This window comes from Chrysemys picta, chromosome 4, assembly GCF_011386835.1.
Source record: "Chrysemys picta bellii isolate R12L10 chromosome 4, ASM1138683v2, whole genome shotgun sequence".
Taxonomy (NCBI): Eukaryota; Metazoa; Chordata; order Testudines; family Emydidae; genus Chrysemys; species Chrysemys picta.
Window position 1 is genome coordinate 55,544,052 of NC_088794.1, and position 6,256 is coordinate 55,550,307.

A 6,256-nucleotide genomic window follows, 5' to 3' on the forward strand; every position below is an offset into this window, starting at 1 on the left:
CCTGGCCTCCCCCCGGGGCCACAAAGATATGCCAGCCGCTTCTGGGAGTGGCACAGAGCCAGGGCAGGTAAGGAGCCTGCCTTAACCCCGCTGCGCCACTGACCGGGAGCCACCTGAGATAAGCACCACCTGGCCGGAGCTCACACCCCTCATCCCCTCCTGCACCCCAACCCCCTGCCTCAGCCCTGAGCCTGTTCCCAGAGCCAGCACACCAAACCCCCTCTCGCACCCAAACTCCCTTCCAGAGCCGCACCCCGCACTCCCTCCTGCACCCCAACCCCCTGCCCCAGACCTGAGACCCCTCCTGCACCCAATCTCCCTCCCAGAGATTGCACCCCACACCCCCTGCCAGTGTTTGACTGTATGTTCTTGGGTGAACCACTGCTTCTGGACCGGGAGAACCAGCACATTGTCTTGGAAACTTGGGATATTGACCCGTTGCTGCAGAACTTCAGAAGGAAGAAGCAGACATTCCTGGAGCTCCATGAGGAGCAGGCCCCAACGTTACAGTGGCAGAACACTCAGTTCTGTAGACCCATATTGGAGCAAAAGAGGGTCGCTATTGCCCTCTGGAAGCTGGCAATGTTGGACAGCTATTGGTCAGTCACAAACCACTTCATTGTAGGGAATTTCACTTTCGGGCTCATGATGATACAGGTTTGCAAAGCTATCAACACTTTCATCTAACCATAGGTGGTTGACATCACCAAAGTTCCAGAAAGTATAGCTGGGGTCCAGAGAATGGGGTTTACAAACTGCATGGGGGCCATCAATAGCACCTACATTCCCATACTTTGCCCACCAAAAGGAGTGAGTGAATATGTCAATCGAAAAGATTACTATTCACTCGTTCTTCGATCACAAAGGCAGGTTCATGAACGCTGGGGTTTGGATACACAGGAAAGGTTCATGATGCCAGGGCGCTGAGGACATTGAGACTACGGTATATTTAAAAGGGGAGGAAGGGACTTTATTCCCAAAAATGACATGGTTTTGTATGGTGTCTCTGTGCCCATGTTTATTCTGGGAGACTCCACATACCTGCTCCTGCTCTGGCTAATGAAAACCTACCCTGACATCAATGGTACTGAAAAACGTGAAATCAACTACAAACTACAGTTTCAGGATGGTAGTGGTGTATGCCTTTGGATGGCTGAAGGCTCGTTGGTGATGCATGCATACTCAGTTGGATGCCAATGTGGCCAATTCCGTCCACATTATTGTGGCGTGCTGTGCACTTCATAATATTTGTGAGACTAAAGGCAGCTACTTAAGGACAGAGTGGTCACAGGACAGGACTGGCTTGTAAAGCCTTTACCGACAGCCTGATCCAGTATACTTTCATACTGGTGCTGGATCACAGCAGGCCAGGGAAATCCTGGATGTAATTTGTGCCTACATCTTGGAACAGCGAGCAGGCAGGGGGTGACCTCAGCCTGGTCCCAAACAAAGCACCACACCCCTTCCATTATCATCATCATCACTCCCATAACCACATTGGTCATTGGGGCACCATCACTGACAAGCAATCAACCAATTGTCTCCACCCCTGACGATTGTGTGTCAGTGCTTGAGTCTCTGCAAAGTCCATTCCTGTCCACTCTTTTATGTTGTCAATCCATCTCTTCGTCTGTCTAGCTCTTCTTCTCTTCCCCTGTACTATCCCTTGGAGGATGATCTTGGATAGGCCAGATGATCTTGTTACATGGCCGTACCACTTTAGCTTGCGCTTCTTCACGGTCGTCAGGAGGTTTTCATATGACCCAGCGCATTGGGTGATGATGTTATGGACCTCTTCATTAGTGACATGGTCAAAGTAGGAGATGCCCAGGATTTTAGGGAAGTATCTCATCTCCGCTACCTGTATTTTCCGTTCAAGTTCTGCTGTAAAGGTCCATGTCTCACACACATACAGAAAAATGGAGATGACCAATGCATGCAGCAGTTTCAGTTTGGATTCCAGGGAGATGTTCTTGTTCCTCCAAATTGGCTTTAGCTTTGCCACTGTTTCTGTTGTTTGTGCAGTTCTTGCCATAATTTCTGCCTTTGATCCTTCATCTGTGATGATTGCCCCCAAATACTTGAACTGTTTCACTGTCTCCAACTCTTGTCCACTGACAGTGATATGTGAGCTGATCCTGTCATGTTTGTTTGTCATCAGCTTGGTTTTCTCTGCACTGATTTCCATACCATATTTTGTGGAGGTTTCATCCAATCGTTTCACAAGGTTGAAAAGTTTATCTTCACTACCTGCCAGGCTGTCAATGTCATCAGCGAACCAAAGATTTGAGATTGTTCGCCCCCCCAGTGCTGACTGTGCATATGTGATCTTCTAGGGCATGCACTCCAAATAGATGTTGAACAGTGTGGGTGAAATAAGGCAGCCTTGTCGGACTCCAACAGTGGTGAACAACCATTCTCCTATTATGCCATTGACAAGAACTGCACTGCTGGCCTTGGAATACAGTTGTTTAATGGTAAAAATAAGCTTATGACCAACATTGTACTTCTTCATGGTTGCCCAGAAAGCTTTATGCCATACTCTGTCAAACGCCTTCTTGAAGTCAACAACGACTGGTGGTGTAAGTACTTCTCAGATAGAACACGAAGATTGAAAATCTGTTCTGTGGTACTTCTTCCAGCACAAAAGCCAGCCTGTTCTTCAGCGACGATATTCTCTGCTTGTGGTTTCAATCTGTTCAATATGACTTTCAACATCACTTTGCTGGGATGGCTAATTAAGCTGATGGTCCGGTAATTTTGACACAATTGCAGGTTGCCTTTCTTTGGCAGAGTGATCATTAGTGACTGTGTCCATGTGGAGGGAAACTCACCGGTCTGCCAGATATTGTTGCAGATCTTGGTGAGTACATCTATTACTATTTCTCCTCCGAATTTCATCAGTTCGGCTGGGATGTTATCAATACCTGTAGCCTTTCTATTCTTGAGTGACTTCACAGCTGACTCCACTTCTTCACGCAGTGTTGGAAAGTCATCCTCCTCTTTTGAATCTGGGCTGTCTACGACTCTAGGATCTCCATTTGTCTGGTAGTTGTATAGATCAAAGCAGTAATTTGTCCACCTATTGCTGATGTCCTTTTCTTCTGTAAGACTGTTCCCTTCTTTGACTAGAATTGTATTAGCTTTGGTCCATCTTTCCTTCATCAGATCTTTTACAATCTGGAAGGCTCGTTTGCTATTTTTATTATTGATAACACTCTTCAATTTTAGAGCATTGTTTTTCAACCCATATCTCCTTGGCCACCTTCATTCCTTTCTTGATCTTTCTGTCAATCGCTTTGTATTTATCAGCTCCCTCAGTGCTGTTCTTGTCTCTCTTGAGTTCTCTTCTGATGTCACAGATTTGTAGTATTTCATTTGTGACCCAAGGTTTTGTCTTCTTACGATGTTTCCCAAGAATGTCCATTGCTGCCTCATTCATTACAACATTCAAATTGTTGGTCATTGTTTCTATGTCTTCCTCTAGAGCAAGCAGCGGAGCAAATTTTCCGATGATCATTGCTTGGAATGACTCTGCAATACTTTGGTCTCTAAGTCTTTCAAAGTCAAACTTGATTCTGGTGAACTTTGGCCTAACGATTTTCCTTAGCCGCAGTTTAGCATCACAAAAGTTTAGCATCACAAGGTCATGATCACTTCCAGTATCAGCACCGGGGAAGCTCCTTGTTTTAGCTCTGTTGATCCCAGAACAAAATCAGTTTTGTGCCATGATGTAGTCCAGTGGCTCTCAAACTTTTTTACTGGTGACCCCTTTCACATAGCAAGCCTCTGAGTGCGACCCCCCCCTTATAAATTAAGAACACTTTTTTATATATTTAACACCATTATAAATGCTGGAGGCAAAGTGGGGTTTGGGGTGGAGGTTGACAGCTCGCTACCCCCATGTAATAACCTCGTGACCCCCTGAGGGGTCTCGACCCCCAGTTTGAGAACCCCTGATGTAGTCGATCTGACTGTGATGTAAACCATCAGGTGCATGCCATGTTGATCGTCTGGATGCTTTATGTGCTCCTAATGTGTTTGCAAGAACCAGATTGTTATAGCTGGCAAACTCCAAAATTCTCAGTACTCTCTCATTGGTTACCGCATAACAGAAAGGGCCACAATAATCTCGCCAATCTGCCTGTGCATTAGTACCCACTTTAGCATTCCAGTCTCCCTGTACAATCAGGATATCTTTCTTGTGTACCTTATCAATGATGTCTTGGAGCTGATTGTAAAAATTTTCAATTTGCTCATCGTCATAGTCTGTTCTAGGAGCGTAGACTTGTACCAATGGAACAATACACCTGGCACCTCCTAGGAATCTCTGAGGTCGGATGGAAGAACTTTGGAGAGGCATTAACAGAAGAAGGCCATGTACTCTATTACAGTGGAGAGGACAAACATGTTAACAGCGTAGGATTTCTTGTGCATAAAGATATCAAGTATTCAGTATTAGGATGCCACCCAATATCCAGCAGACTTATTTCCATCCATCTAAAGGCAGTACCATTCAATATCACACTCCTTCCGGCTGCTGTAATAACACAAGAGGGAACATTCCTGTTCACATGAATTTCAACACACAGTTTAGTTCCCCTCCCACTATCTTTCATTAGCTGGTTATTTAGGTAATGACTCATTACAGGTAATTGGGGCAGGGCCCTGTGACATTGCACTCCATATGATGTTATGAAAATATGCTAATGAGTGTGAATATAAGGTAACTGGAATATGCTTCATGCAAAAGGCCTCTTGTAAGGTATTATTACAAAGCTTATAATCTGCTGTGTTCACCCTGTTTGTATGAATGTATCATTCTTGTATCTGAAACTAGGAATATAAAATATATCTGTGAGGTCCCATTGTAGTTATGCAAAGTGTGGGCCATTAATGGTGGTTTAGAATTCTGATGGCTCCCGTCAACTAAGACAACTGACTGTAGATGGCTCTGTTTACTTGCAAGCCTTTCTGTGAGTCAAGCCGGGAAGAATGAAGGCTTTGAGTCTCACAGGACATGTGACCATGTCACCTGGTACTGGAATCCATCTTAAACCTGGTGCTTTTCCATTTAGAAGGAGGGATGGGGACCCAAAGAGACAAAAGATTCCCACCTTGTGCCAAAGGTATATAAGAGGGTGCAACAGAACAAAGGAGACTGCAGTCATGAGAAATCCCCTAGCTACCACCTGAGCTGGAACAAGGACTGTACCAGGGGAAAGGATTGGACCCAGACTAGAAAGGAGTCTAGTCTCTGAAAGAAACTTATTGGAACATCTCTGAGGGTAAAATTTTATCTGTAATCAGTTTCTTAATGTATTAGGCTTAGACTTGCATGTTTTATTTTATTTTGCTTGGTAACTTACTTCGTTCTGTCTGTTATTACTTGGAACCACTTAAATCCTACTTGTTATACTTAATAAAATCACTTTTTGCTTATTAATTAACCCAGAGCAAATAATTAATATCTGGGGGAGCAAACAGCTGTGCATAACTCTCTATCAGTGTTATAGAGGGTGAACAATTTATGAGTTTACCCTGCATAAGCTTTATACAGGGTAAAATGGATTTATCTGGGTACTGGAAACAGGAGCACTTCTTAAACTGTTTTCAGTTAAGCCTGGAGCTTTTGGGGGACGTGGTTCACACCTGGGTCTGTGTTTGCAGCAGGCTAGTGCGTCTGGCTCAACAAGACTGGGTACTGAAGTCCCAAGCTGACAGGGAAAACAGGCTCAGAGAGAGTCTCAGCACATTAGGTGGCAGTCCCAAGGGGGTTTCTGTGACCCAACCCGTTACAATGGCGTAGTTGAGCAGGATCTGTGCACAGCTCATTGTTTTGAGATACTGGTAGTGATTTTAAGTAAGTTTTAAGTGTGGTGGCTGGAGAACAGACAAAGTGGTTACCGGTTTGTTATTTTCTGTTTGCTTATTTTGGGTAAGGGAAATAGGGACAGAAAAGTAAGCAAAATAAGTAAGAGTGACGATCAAAAGAAGCTAGAACTGCACAAGTTGCAAATTGCCCAGAAAGGCTGAACACTGGGTGCTGGGAAAGTCTCTGTTAACTAAGAAGGCCCTGAGATGAGTGCATCTCAGTTTCAGTGAACTGTAGAGGGGTGTGGCCCAACCTCTGTGTCTGTGCTGAAGCTGACTGGAGTGTCTAACTCAGCAAGACAGGAGTGGAGGGGCACCTGTTCTGGCAGGAGGGGGTTCTCAGTGGTATCCCAGCCGATCGAGTGACAGTCTCAAGGGAAGC